Source organism: Chenopodium album, chromosome 9 (assembly GCF_948465745.1).
Source record: "Chenopodium album chromosome 9, dcCheAlbu1.1, whole genome shotgun sequence".
Taxonomy (NCBI): Eukaryota; Viridiplantae; Streptophyta; class Magnoliopsida; order Caryophyllales; family Amaranthaceae; genus Chenopodium; species Chenopodium album.
The window spans coordinates 21,684,078-21,699,457 of record NC_137842.1 but is presented as its reverse complement, the minus strand read 5'-3'; the positions used below and the strand labels follow the sequence as shown (position 1 = coordinate 21,699,457).

Genomic DNA, 15,380 nt, shown 5'->3' with positions numbered 1-15,380 from the left:
AATAGCAACTATATCACCTTTCACATTATCACCAAAGGTCACAGTCCCACCATAGTAGGCATCCAGTTAGAGAAATCTAGTTTTATCTCCAGTCAAGTGCTTATAATAACCACTGTCGAGGTACCAAGTGTTCTTCCCTCTCACTAGAATCCGCGTGAAGAATTAAACGTTAGTCTTAGGAACCCAGGTTTCCTTGGGTTCCTGTGTAACATATGTAGATCATCTTTCTTAATCCATATATGTTCTACATGTTTTTTCATTCTTCTGAGTGCTTTTTTCATTCTTAGGACACTTAACTTGCTTATGTCCTGTCTTACCATAGAAATAACAAACAATACTACTAGGCAGATCAACATACTTTTTCTCCTTTTAGAACTTCTTCTTAAAACCTAAACCTCCTATTTTTTAGTCTGAGCATTTGCAATCCAGTCTGGAACTTTATATTCTATGGGTTGCTTGCCTTTCCTAGCCCTCTCAAGTTCTCCCTCAAGTCTTGATTTATCCGTTTTTAATTCCTCCAAATCTAGTTTCAGTTTTTCAAAATTCGGATTATTGGACAAATTGAGGAACTTAAGAGTTAGGAGTATCTACACTGAGTTTTAACAAGGATAGTTCCACATTTAAAACAATGTTATCATGTTTGAGTTTTTCAATAGTTTCTCTTAGAATAACATTATCGTCAAAGAGACTAAAGAATTTGCTTTGAATATCAAACTTCATATTGTCTAGCCATTCATTGTGTTCTTTGTAAGTTAATAAAGCCTTGTCACTTTGCTATTTGGATCTGTAAACTTCTTTTAAGTCTTCTTAGATTTCCAAAACAACACATATTAGTTTCTCTTTAGAAAACTGTCTTAATTTATTTTGAGGAAACCATACCTCAACCTCTAGTTCCTTAAGTGGCCTTTCATCAGTTTTGACCATAAGGCATAAATGTGCAGTTTCTTCAGAAGATTGGTCTTCTTCTTCATCTGAATCTGTGTCTCCCTAGGTAGCCATCATAGCCTTCTTAACATTTTCTTTCGAGAAATAAGGCTTCTAGACTCTGGAATCTTTGGATTGATCTTTTCCTTTGATCTTTCCTTTGTCACCTTTCGTGAGTGCACTGTCTTTTATAAAATGACCTTTTGAGCCATACTTAAAACAGGTAGTGTCTTTGGAACCTATAACCTTCTTGTTCCTATCAAACTTCATGTTGTTCATCATCCACTTGAACTTTTCAACCAGCATTGCCATTTCTTCCTCATCAACTTCAGATTCCTCTGAATTTTGTGCTTTAAACGCAAGACTCTTGTTCTTGGAACTTTCTACATTTTGGAACTTAGGTGAAGTTCATGTGTCATCAATGATCTTGCCTGTTATTCCATGTTGAACTTTGTGAAGTCCTTAGCTTCCTACATAGCAGTAACCATGGATCTCCATCATTCATCTTGTGGTAGACTCCTCAATATCTTTCTAGCCTATTCATCTATAGGAATATGTCTGCCAAGGGAACTCACTTCGCTAATTATATCATTAAACCTAGTAAACATTTCTTCTATGGTTTCTTTAGATAGCATTTCAAACCTTTCATATCTAGACATCAATAAATCTATTTTAGAACGTTTTACCTCATTTGTACCTTCATGAGTAACCTCTTGTAGATCCCAAATCTGTTTAGCAGATTTGCATCCCATGATACACTGCTACAAAAAGCGTGCTTTTTTGACGCTTTTGGTTTGACGCTTTTGATGTGGCGTCAGCGTATGGTTTTTAATATCGCCTTTTCTCGACGCTTAATCTGGTCGAAGATTGTCTCGACACTTAAAAGCGTCGGAAAAATCACGTGCTATACACGTGAGTTATTGTTTTAGCAATTTTGAAATTTTTAATGAAACATTTAGCGGGTTGAATTTTCGCTCCTCACTTGAATCAGGTTCTCAAATTCCCCAAAATTCCTAATTAAACCTCCCACTATTATGCTCTCCTCTAAACCTGAACTCCATCATCAGCGACAAAAAAAAAAATCATTCGTTTTTGGTTAATTTCTGGGTTTTGCTTGCTAAACTTCAAGGAATTGGGGGTTTTTTTGCTCGTCACTTTCATAAATTTCAGGTATCTACTTACAATTTGCTATACAATATTGTTGCTAGGTACATATCTATCATTTTTGTTACCCTAATATCTCACAATTCTCTAAATTTCGTTAAAATTGGGAATTATTACTTGCATGTCTTCGATTTTGTGTTGGTGTAAAACAAGAATCGATCTCTTATTGCGAGGTAACTTTTTGCCCTTAATTAGATAATTTAATTTCTTCTTATGTTGTTTTTTTCGTGAATTCTTTTTGCAAATCCAAGATTTCCATTTTTTTATTTTTTTTATGTAGTTTTTTGGTTTTTGTTATGATTTTTATGGCGTTTTTTAGGGTTTTAGTTTAAAATTTTATGGGTTTTTTATATGAATTTTATAGGCTTCGAATTTTCTGGTTTTTGATATCAATTTAATAGGCTTTGAATTTTCTGGTTTTTGAATATTATGGGTTTTTAATATGAATTTTCTAGGGTAATTTGGTGGCTAATGATTGCATTTTGTCTTCACATGCTCCGCTCTTAGAAACAATACACATTCCTTTATAAATTATTAAACAAGAACCCCAATACTCACGGCCTACTGCTAATGAATCAAGTCTTCTTGTTAAGAATGTATAAGTTTGTTTCTTGGTTAAGATGATATGTATATTGCTGAAGAATTGCGTTGAGTTGATAATGAAGGTTGTGATAATTAGCAGGTGTGAAGATTAATTATAAGTTGAAATACATTTACAGAGTCTAATTCAGAGCTTGATAAATGATAATGCATGAAACTTGTGACACTATTATAAATCGCTCACTACTGCGGCCTCCCCTGGCCTAGCTCTCTTTCATTGCCCATATTTTAGCTCTTATTTTGGATCAAGAAACTGAAATATTATTGACATTTGCTCAGTGACTACAATTGCCTCTTAGAGGTCAAAGTAAGCAATGTATGAAATTTACACAGTTCCTGTTATATTTCTACAAAACTACCTAGTGGCCTGTTATATATCCCTTGAATTCTAGGAGCCATAGCTTCAGTTGGTTAACTTAGTCACGAATAAGATTGTACATTGGTAGTATTGTGACTGTTTTCTTTTCCTATAAGTTATTATTATTAATAGTGTTCCTCCAGCATGATAATTAAAAAGAGTATTGTTGCAAGACTTGGATATTTCCGATGTTACGGTTCTAAACAATGTTGACGAAGCTACTCTTCGAAGTTTAAATGGATGCAGGGTTGCAGATCAAATTCTTAAGTTAGTTCCTAACATCAAGGTACACATGAAAACTTGGTTTCTTTAGCCTTGCAATGCTTTATATTCCTTCATTTTTTTTGTTATTAATGATTTTTTGTTGTATTTTAGATTTGTATTTTTAGTATAATATGATTATAGTCCTGGTCCACTAGCAGCTTTTATTTGCAGTTGCTTTGATCCTTGAATGATTATAAATTATAAATTATCTTCCATTTTCAGCATTTCTGCACTGCGCTTCGGTGTCTTATGTTTTGGGCGAAAAAACGAGGTGTTTACTCAAATGTGAGTTTCTATGCTGTTCCAAGTTGCTATTGTTGATTATATTCCCAATTTACTTTTTTTTTCTTCTTCTTCCTCTTTGCTAATTCCATCAATCTGTTGGCTTTGGTGGCTAGATTTCTTGGAGATGTAAATTGGGCAATTCTAGTTGCTCGAGTTTGTCAGCTGTATCCAAATGCAGTACCAAGTATGCTGGTTTCTCGATTTTTTAGGGTCTTTACCCCAGTGGCGCTGGCCCAACCCTGTGATGCTTTGTGACATTGAAGAGAAAGATCTTGGATTTCCAGTTTGGGATCCTTGTAAAAATCATCGGGACCGTACTCATCACATGCCTATCATTACGCCTACATACCTTAGCATGAATTCTAGCTACAATGTTTTGCCTAGTACTCTCCGGATAATGATAGAGCAGCTCGAGTTTGGTAACAAGATTTGTTAGGTAAGGTGGTTTGAAGCCTGTTTTTTCTTCTTTTTTAAAGATAACTCGGAAGACACTAATGTAGTTTTTTTTACTTGATTATCATAGGATATTGAGCTTAACAAGGCACGCTGGGGCTCTCTGTTTGAGCCATATTTTTTCTTTGAGAGCTATAAAATCCATCTACAAGTTAACATAATTGCTGCTGATGCTGATGATTTGCGTTCTTGGAAAGGTTGGGTAGAATCCCGATTTAGACAGTTGACTCTGATGGTAAGAAATTTTTGTTTTTGTCTGCAATGGACTAGTGGTGGCTTTATTGGTCTTTGCTGGGGCTTAAGCTTTATTGGTGCTTGTCAATTGTTTTACATTACACACAATTGTTATTTGTTATCTTATGAATTCCAGTTGTCTCTTCTGCATTTCGTTGTTGGTTTTTGTCTGAATAGGTCTTGTTTTATCTGTTGTACTTTTCAGATAGAACGTGATACTCTTGGGAAACCGCAGTGCCATCCCTGTCCACATGACTTGTTTGATCCATTCAGGCAAAAGGCTCATTGTGCATTTTTTATGGGTTTGCAAAGGAAGCAAGGCGAGGTTGTTCAAGAGGGATAACAATTTGATATTTGCGCAACAGTTGATGAGTTTAGGAATTCAATAAATATGTACTCTTACTGGAAACCAGGAATGGATATATATGTGTCCCATGTCCGTAAAAAACTGCTTCCAGCTTTTATTTTTCCATAGGGATATAAGCGTTCTTAATTATCAAGGTCTCTAGGTGACCAGCGAGTACAAAGTTCTAGTAGTCCAAAAGATGAAGTTTATGGTTGAAGGTCTCATAAAAGAAAGTGTTCTAGTGAAGATGTATCTGGGCAACCGAGGAAGCAGCGGTCACTTAGTCCATGTGGTGCTTCAGTGTCTCCTGATTCAGTGCATCATAATTCTAGGTCTCCACTACCACAGTGTGATGTGACACCTGTGGTAGATCGGGGTTCACCGCCAAGGATGGTCTCAAGGTATGTCTCAACAAATAAGAATGCGGTGTTGGATCATGATGCTAAATATTTTGGGCTAGCTACTTCTGCCAGTACTGTCTCAGTTGCAGAAAAGTCAGGTATTCCTTCTACCTCTACCTGTAGTGCAGTCTCTATTCTTACAAGCAATGAGGTTTTCAGGGATCTTGATTTGAAACTTAAAGCAAATGTTTTTTTTTCTTAACTCTAAGGGTTTAACTCGAAGGTATGTACTCATGAACCTTCTTCATATGCACTTTACATTTGTGTTTACCTTCTTTCCATGTTAGCAACTCTATGAAGGTTTGAATTTATTTGGAATTTTGTTCTATGAACATTCCACGGAGGTCTTTAAAGTCAACACATTGTCTGTCATAGGTATTGTCTTCCAGAATTTATTCTACGCTACATGCAGGTAAGTGTGTTATGGTACTGGTAGCCACTCAAATTTTCTATCACTTGCATTTGAATGGCTAAATGTGCCTATTGTTTGTAATCACTAGATCCTGAACTCCACTTGTAACTATGTTTGCAGGTGTCTGTTTCATTAGTTGAGTTGTTTGAGGTTCCTGACAGGTTTGTCGAGTTGATTGAGCTTGTTGCTTGCCCATAATCAGGATATCTTCATTTATTTAGTCAACAACAACTGCAGGTACACTAATTACCCTAAAAAATAACTCCTTAAATTATAAAGCTTATCTATTCTTTGTATGTTAGTACTTGCTGATTTAGTTTATTGGTTATGACATTCATCTTGGTAAGAAGATAATGGAGATCATTCCTACATTTCTACAGCCATCATAAATTATAAATTTATTGGCTTCTCAGCTTATTAGTTTTTAACGCTATGTAGGGATTAGGAGGCTTTGGCTACAAAATGTGAACTTAGGGAGGAAGAGAGATGGCTCCCTAGTGTTAGTAGTTTTTATCTAATATTTTATTTAGATTCACTTGTTGATGTATTGATCGATGCATATGCTTTAATGTGTTGCAGGGTCAAAAGATTATGTAGACATCCATGTATGAATACCGAGAAACAATAGAAAAAGGTTGGCAACTAACACTGCAATATTTTAAGGATTGAAGAAAGATATATTTAAGCTCTTTAAAGATTTCAATTAGTGATTCGGGATTTGTTCCACTACAACTAGTCACGAATGAATTCTATTATACTATGAGATATTGTATATACGCTATAATATATTTATATATACAATATAAAAATTTTGGTATAACTTTGTTGTACTTCTTAATTTTTTTTGGTAATATATATTAGTATACTAGAAATCATTGTCAGTGAATGAAATATTTTATTTTATTATTTTTTATATTTTTAAAAAGAATATGGACAAGATAAAGCGTCCCCAAATTAGAAAACGTGGACAGAAAAAAGCGTCCTCAGAATGTTAGATAACAAATGTATGAAAATCTGGACATAGAAAAGCGTCACCAATCCTAAATTCTTGACTACAAAAAGCGTCTCCAAAGTTAAGAAAGTGCGCCAACTGTTGCAAGTTGCGACGCTTCGTATAAAATTTAGACACAATAATGCGTTGAGATTCGCGACGCTTTTTATGTCCAACAAAATTCTCGACTCACTTATTTTCGACGCTTTTTAGAAGCGTCGAGAGAAAATTTTGCGACGCTTTTTAGTGTCGAAAATAAAGCTAAAAAGGGTCTAAAAAGCACACCTTTTGTAGTAGTGTTACGATTGTGCTCATGGGGTCCAAGTCCACAATGCAAATATTTAATAGCTAAAGCATTTAATTTAAGTTTCTGATAGTCTTCCTTTTCATAATCAGAAATGAGTTTAGGAACTACCTCATTTTTCTCATTGGTTGAAGTTACCTCAAAATCACTAGATTCAATTACACGCCATATCGGGTAATTTTCAGCCTTGATGAAGATTTTCATCCTATTCTTCCAATAGGTGTAAAACTTACCATTAAACATAGGTGGACGTTGGATAGAGTACCCTTCTTCAAGTTTCTCCTTTTAATTCATCTCTCCTCAGGAACTTACTAAGCAAAGTTATCTGCTTGCACGTGAGAACCGTCCTCTGATACCAATTGTTAGTTGAGACAAACACTACAAGAGGGGGTGAATTGTATGTGAGTTCCTTGTGCCTACTTTTGTGAAATATAAAACAGAATGTAAAGGACCTTGCAATGCACACGGATTTTACGAGGAAACCTTCCAGGGCCCTACAAAAAGTAAAACCTTGATCCTTCTAAGGGATTTCCAAAATTAAACCACTTCACTATAATAGGGAAAGCACACAAGTTACAACCTATTATACTCAGAACTTTACTCACAAGTTCCAGACTGAACTTGCTACACAGTAGGACCCTATCCTACCCAATCTAAGTCCCACATATAGATTAACTCGTACTCTCTAAGTAATACCTCTCAGCTTCACACTAGAAGCTTACACAACTGTGTGCAAAGTATATTTCACTCTCAACCAAGAACCCAACCAATACAAAATACATGACTCCTAGTATATGAAAGGTAAGTCACACTTGAAACCCGAAACTAATATGACAAAGTTTATAATCTTGGAAAACTTTCACAGTTAAGCACAATACAATTCCCTCACGCATAGACTTACCCCTAAAATTATGAAATGAGATTTCTACTATTTATACAAGACTAGCTTGTATAGCAAGTAGGGTTTTCAAAATATAAGTATGTTAAATTAACAAAATCTCATAACACGGTTTTTAGTAAGTCTAATTTAAAGAATATCTTTTTGGAAAACTTATTAAAGATACATAACCAATCGAATAATATCTTTTGATAGTCAGTTTTTAAGAAACAAATCTTTTTAGAAAATCCCTTTTCTTAAATACTTATCTTTTTCTAAACTTTCCTATTTAATTAGATTTTCCAAGCCCTTTGCCACGCTTATAATATGTTTCACGCGCAATAATACTTAACATATTTACAACAAATCTAAAAGAAAAAATCTTAGCTAAATAAATCTGTTGCGCCAATATTCTGTAAACATAGGATGCTTGGGCTTCACGCAGTCCAGGACTAAGTTCATGCTGTCAATTGTACTCCAGTTTGAAACTGGAACTTCGTAGGCCAAGTTCCTCCAGAACTTGTTGTCTTCAACGCAAACCATGTCAACACCTTAACTTGCTGTCTCCAAGTTCCTGTTAGAGAACTTAGATAGTTCTTGTTAGAGAACTAAGTTCCTGTTAGGGAACTCTTCTTTTATCTTGTTTAATATTTCTATGGAATCTCTTCATGTCTTCTTAGATTAGGCTACTCTTCCACTTTCAAAGTCAACTTCACATGTTCTAGTCACACACTTAGAAAAACCATCATTAATCAAAGTTTGCTTGAGTTTTAGTTCATCATTATCAAAACCTTTAAGCTTCAACGAACGTCAAAACCGTCTTCCTCAATGGGGTATTTAAAGAAACTATGTTCACGACACAGCCTGAAGGTTTTGTCGACCAAAACAATGCTGGGAAAACGTGTAAGCTTTAAAAGTCCATCTACGGGCTAAAGCAAGCTAGTAGAAGTTGGAATCTGCGATTCGATGAAGCCATCAGTAAGTTTGGTTTTATCAAAAATCCAGATGAATCTTGTGTTTACGAGAAGGTCAGTGGGAGTGCCTTCCTAGTCTTATATGTCGATGACATATTCCTCATTGGAAACAGCATTCCAATATTAGAGTCTTTAAAGACCTGGCTTGGAAAGTGTTTCTCAATGAAAGACTTGGGAGAGGCTCAGTACATATTGGGTATCAAGATCTATAGGGATAGATCGAAAAGGATGATTAGATTGAGCCTGAGTACTTATATTGATAAGGTCCTAGCACGGTTCAACATGGAGGAGGCCAAGAGAGGTCACCTACCCAAGTCACATGGCATAAACATGAGCTAGAAGCAGTGTCCAAAGACACCTGATGAGCGAGAAAGGATGATCAGATTCCATATGCTTTACTAATTGGATCGATCATGTATGCCATAATATGTACAAGGCCAGATGTATTGTATGCCTTGAGTGCTACGAGTCGATACCAATATGAACCAAGAGAGGCGCATTGGATGCGGCCAAGAATATCCTAAAGTACCTGAAAAGAAACAAGGATAAATTCCTGGTATATGGTGGCTCAGAAGAATTAGTTGTTAAAGGTTTTACCGATGCAAGCTTCCAAACAAACAGAAACGATTTCAAATCGCAATCTGGATACGTGTTTTGTCTAAATGGAGGAGCGTTTAGTTAGAAGAGTGCCAAGCAGAGCATAACTGCAGATTCTGCAACTAAAGTCGAATACTTGGCAGATGCTGAAGCGGCTAAGGAGGCTATTTGGATTTGTAAGTTCGTTGGTAAACTGGATGTTGTACTGTCAATTAATGGTCCAATAGCCTTCTATTGTGACAACAATGGAGCTATTACTAAGGCCACAGATCCAAGAGAACATCAGAAAGGTCAAACATGTCAAGCGGCGATTTCACATGGTAAGAGAATTGAAATCAGAATTTGTAAAGTTAGAACGGATGACAATGTAGCTTATCCACTTACTAAACCTTTACCTCAAGTAAAGCACAACAAGCACGTTGAGGCAATAGGAATCAGGCACATTGGAGATTGGCTTTGATTTCCCTGTTTAGTATTTTAATTAATTTTTAACATTTTAATGTAAGACACTAAGAAAAACCATTTAGGTTTTAGAGTAATTTAAATTTCATGCAATTTTATCACTCCATTTTCTATTTAATTGTGGTTTAGGATTAAATAATGAGTCCATCGGATGATAAAAATATTCAATATAGGGTATCAAGACCAGTCTTGATAAGGAAACACCTATTAAGTGAGCATTGAATATTATAGTCGAAAATTATCCCTAATCGAGGTCATTTAAACGATGGACGATTAATTAATGACCACTTGAGATTAGTGTGTAGTTTGATTTATAACACCGTTTTTTGTGCTAAAGCGACATGATTGCCATAAATCATTTGCACATGTATAGGTTTAAAACCATACTAGATCGACCTATGAGAATACTTTAAGAGATTTAAAAATCGTCATAAGTATATATCTCATTATGGCTATCGGAACCTCTTTCCTTGACCATGAGTATTCAGAGTTCTCTTGTTTGATTACTAGTCCGTTTTGATGTTAGTCAAACGTTTGCCTTAAAAGGAGATTATAACGGAAAAATTCGGGCGGCTAGGTCCTCTTAGTCAGAGAAGTTACATTATAAGACTGGGAATGTCCCCCTACTAATAATATGGAAGATGTATTTGTTGTTTACAAGGCCTCTCGAAGAGCGAGACTGTGAAAATTCATGACCATGCTAGGATGGATTTTTGAAATTATCTGTTTGTTGAAAATCGAAATCGGATATCGAGAAACACTTCCGGACGTAATAAGGATGATGAATAAATCTTACCTTATAGTTCATGAAGAAACATTAAGCGACATAGGAAAAAGACTATACAAAAGGGAGATTGATAGTAATGGTGTCCTTTGAACAGGTGTATTATTCCGTTAGAGGGTACGAAATTATTAGAAATCTAATTATTAAGTGAGGTCAAGTGATGGGAAGGCCTAGGTGGAGGCCGCTTCCGATCAGTAATATTAATGAGTAATTAATATTACAACTTAATATTGACTGAACCCTTTGGGTCACACCCAAACAACAAAAGATACGACACGACGAATTAATTTAGAAGGAATCGATGAGTCACTCGAGTAATTAATATTTAGACGTCGGAAATCGAGCTTGGAGCGTCAAAAACGAGTGTCGTAAGTCGAGTCGAATTAATAAAAGACGAGACGGTAGAATCACTAATTAATCAACAATTTATCTAAAATACCCCTAGCATCAGAATGCCCCGAGTAAGCTGAGTGCCAGGGGCAAAATGTTCTTAGAGCACATACCTAGCATATACCAAGCCACGCACATAGCACAAGCAACCCGCATGTGCGCTTGTGTGCGGGGCAGGTGTGTTAGTGCCTTGCTGCTGGCGCGCCAAGCACAACGCAGCTAGCTAGTAGCGTAGATTGCTAGGTTGTGTGTGCTAGCATTGGCACAGCAGCAGGCCTCGGGCAGCAGCTTGCACTTGTGTGCGTAGATTGCTAGGCTGAGGCAGTAGTAGCGCACCCAAGCAGCCACGCTAATGGAAGCAGCAACTAGCTAAGCCGAGGCAGCATCCCACACCCAAGCTGCCTTTGTGCCAAAGGGTGGGTGTCATGTGGCAGTGAGTGATTGGGGGTGTTTGGGTAGGTGGTCGGTTATTGTGAGTGTTTGGAGATCAATCCTCCCTTTCCCTTGTGGTTCTTACCTAATCCCTCCTTTAAGTGTGACACTTGTTGATTTATTAGTTGTTGGCTATTTAATTTTATTTTTGATTTAAAAATAAAAAAATATTATTGATTACCAACTCTCCCACATTGATGGGAGAGAAGATTTCACTCATGAGTTTCCCTATAAATACCCAGCTTGGGGTATGAGAAAACTCACTTGAGTAAGAGTTAGAAAAAGCATCTCCATTGAGAAAACCTTTAAACTCATATTTACTCGAGTAGTTTGGTCGGGCTTGGCTAACCTCCAAGCAATGGACCTAGTTGGGATCGTGTTGCGGGTGGATACCGTAGTAGGTTTTCGCCCGTTGCGAGATTTAAGCTTTTTCCAGTAAGAGCTCGGGGTACGAGCGAAGCACGCGTCAAAGGTAATTTTGTCTTTCCTTAATTCTTGTTAATTATGTCTTTGGATTATATTAATTGTGAGTGCGATCTTGACTCGAGTTTTATTTTCCGCGATGAGTCGTACTCATCAAAACCCAACAGTTTACACTTTAGTTTTTATTATTTTTTTTCTTAAGAATTATTTTCCAATCTTGAATTTGGAATGACAAAAGAAAAGGAAAGAGGAAACATGACAAGTAATTTTGGTAAAAAAAATTTCATGAGAAAATAACATGCGCATAAGGTTGTTGGAGTAAAAAGAGGAAAGGTACCTGACCTTTTGCCCAACCGTGCGCGAGAACAAGTGTTTTTTGATACGATTAAGCGCCTGGCTGAGCAGTGGTCATCCGACGAGCGTGAGAGTACAGTTGATTTTCGTCGTTTAATCGCCTTGCCAGGCGCGCCATCGGGCAGAGATCGTCATGCCCGAGACTCACTTGGCTACGCCTCTTCATATCTTCTCCTTTCATTCTTTGTTTTTATATAACCTCCATGTAACTCCTCCTTAATAATGTGTTTAAGGGGTTTTACTATCCTTTATTTCTTATTAAGGTTTTGTCTCTTTGGATTGTTCAACTCTTGATTATCCCATCTTTCATGGTTGAGATTTTCATATTACAAGATTACATCCAAACACATTAATAAGCTAAACACATTCTTCTTTTTGGGCATAAGTTTATACAACTCGAACCTTTCACCAAAAAGTGTCTTTGAGTAGAAGTGGTGTGTTAACCTTAGGGAACGTGATGGCGAATACAATTGTGTACCTCGGTTGCGCCGCAATTTCGTTTTCAAGTCAGTGAATTTTCTTCACTGACACACCATTATTGTTCCATTGATTATAAGAGATCACTTCTTATATTACAACAAAGGTGATGTAAGTGTTTTTGTACCATAGTTATGATTATAGATATTCATTAGAGTATTTTCTATATTTTTTTGGTCTTTAGAGAGCCACAAATGCGGGGTTGAGAATCGATCCCAAGACCTCCTAGAATCGGGAGGAAAGCTCTAACCACTTGAGCCTCACTCTCAGAGTATTTTCTATCTAACAATAAGATTAGTTTCGTTAAGTTACAAGTCATGTAGTTGGTAGCGGTTCTCAAACAAAAACATCAATCATTTAACTCAACTGATTTATCATTAATCTGTAAAAGATCATAATTATATTTAAGGCACCTCGGTTGAACTACATTTTTCCAGCATTATCAAATTGTTATCCAGTTTCTAGGTAGTGGCTCCTGCCAATCTAAGATGATATTAGAAACATTTGGTAAATATTGGTATGAACTTGGAGCCTGTAGCTTGACTTATCTGCAGTAATCATAAATTATCTTTGAAACTAACAAGCTTCAGGTGGTTTTAGAGGAAAATTTGCTCATTTGCAAGACTTTCAATTATCCCTTTCCTTAAATATGAAGTTATATCCTGCCTTTTCATATTAGTGCTGGGAGGACATGCAGTCTTTCTCCAATTCCACTACTAAGAGCACCAAAAGCAACACTGGAAGGAGGTAAATCGTTGTCGACAACATATATTCCTATCTGATGTTCAAGCTTGGTAGTTCTGAATGTACAGACTACGGACTACTTTTGTTCAAACGACACACTTATGGTTACGAACCATATCCCAACAACAATATCCTTTACGAGTGTTAATCTTCAACTACCATGGAAAACAACTGATACTGTACTCACTGATATGATATCATTGAATGAATTGGCCGTCTTTTGGATTGTCACAGGATGATTATACAGAAGACCGAAAAGACTATGATTGATTGAAAATGAAGTTTTAAAAACCTTACAAAAGCACTGCAAGGTCATAAAGTATTTTCAACAGCATACACCAAAATGGGTTCACAAAGATCAAAAACTTCTTTTCTTCTTCTTGTTTTATCTCTGTTTTCGCTGTTACACAAACTCGAAACAAAACACAATACTCATCATTCCCACCCTCATCACAATCACAAGAACTCGCAATCTTCTGCTGCTAATCCCAAGCTCAACCAAGCTTACATTGCTCTCCAAGCATGGAAAAAGGTCATCTACTCTGACCCAACAAACTACACTTCCAACTGGGTAGGACCTTCTGTGTGCCGCTACAGAGGAATATACTGTGGACCTGCAATCGACGACAACACCACCACTGTTGTCTCGGGTATTGACCTTAATCACCTGGACTTAGCTGGCTTCCTTCCAGATGAAGTCGGCCTTCTTGCTGACCTCGCTCTGCTCCATATAAACAGCAACCGCTTTTGTGGGGTCCTTCCTCTAACTCTGTCTAACCTTACCCTTTTGTATGAGCTTGATCTTAGTAACAACCGCTTTGTTGGGCCATTTCCATCTGTAGTACTCTCCCTGCCCTCCCTGAAATACCTTGATCTTCGATACAACGAGTTTGAAGGACCAGTTCCTTCTGAACTGTTCAATAATAAGTCCCTTGATGCAATCTTTGTCAATAACAACCGCTTCACTAGTGTAATCCCATCTAACTTAGGTATGTCCACAGCCTCGGTGGTTGTTTTCGCTAATAACAAATTTGGTGGGTGTTTACCTCCAAGCATAGCAAATTTCGCTAACTCCATCGAAGAACTTTTACTGATCAACACGAGTTTAACAGGGTGTTTGCCAGAAGAAGTTGGATACTTGTATAAGTTGAGGGTGTTAGACGTGAGTTACAATCAATTAGTTGGTCGGATACCCTATAGTATAGCAGGATTAGCTCACTTGGAGCAGCTAAATTTTGCTCATAATATAATGAGTGGAGAAGTATCTGATGGAATATGTGTACTGCCAAACTTAACAAACTTTACACTTTCTTACAACTTTTTCTGTGAGGAGCAAGGACTGTGTGGGAACTTGACATCGAAAGGAGTCGTGTTCGATGATCGTCGTAATTGCTTGCCGGGGAAGAAGCTACAAAGGAGTAAGAAGGTATGTGATGCAATATTGGAGCACCCGATTGAGTGTGAGGAGTTTAATTGTGACTACTCTTAGCTTGTTTGGTGTATAATTTGTCATACTAGGGATGAATGATTGCAGGTTTTTATAACGGTGTATTAATTTACTAGATTTGAACACTGTACCTTGTACGAGTAAGCTGTAATTATAATGGTATATTGTAGCTATTATATAAAATTTAATAATATAATGGTTTCTAAATTCCCAAAAAACGTAATAAAGCTATTTTGTTTTTATTTTTAAACTCAAAATTATAGCAATCATCCCGTGATCATCGTTGGTGGTTTCAAAGTCAACTAACCACCAAGCCTTGTCCAAAAGCATGAAATATGCACACATAATATTTATAACCTCATACTATTGACTTAAAACTGAGAAAAGGGGTTTTTCCCTTGGGATACTGGTCATGTTCTGATCTGGCAACGGGACGCGGACACCTACAAAACATGAATCTCCGGTTATCGGAGATTCACCTTCGACAATCAAGTTAGTGACCAGAAACGGAATAAATGTAGAGAGAGAAAGTAGAGAGAAGTTTGAGCTTTTTGTGCTCTATTAAGTGTTATGTCACAATCCACCCCTCCCATCAGCAATGATTGGGGTATTTATAGGGGTGGGAATTTGTGCTCTTTAGGGTAAATGACCTAGAATTTAGGGTCCTTGATTAGCTGTGCAAT

General features: G+C 36.8%; 1 long non-coding RNA gene and 2 pseudogenes across 1 annotated transcript; all 3 read left to right on the top strand.

The window, feature by feature from the left end:
- The first annotated feature begins 3,220 nt into the window (after window positions 1-3,220).
- Window positions 3,221-3,823, top strand: LOC145559657 (uncharacterized). Its single transcript, XR_014092842.1, has 3 exons — window positions 3,221-3,332; window positions 3,533-3,595; window positions 3,805-3,823. It is a non-coding gene; the product is annotated as an uncharacterized LOC145559657 (long non-coding RNA).
- An 802-nt stretch (window positions 3,824-4,625) lies between these two features.
- LOC145557518 (nuclear poly(A) polymerase 2-like) lies at window positions 4,626-5,639 on the top strand (annotated as a pseudogene).
- Window positions 5,640-13,593: 7,954 nt separating this feature from the next.
- On the top strand, window positions 13,594-14,847 carry LOC145559656 (leucine-rich repeat extensin-like protein 6 pseudogene; annotated as a pseudogene).
- The last annotated feature ends 533 nt before the right edge of the window (window positions 14,848-15,380 follow it).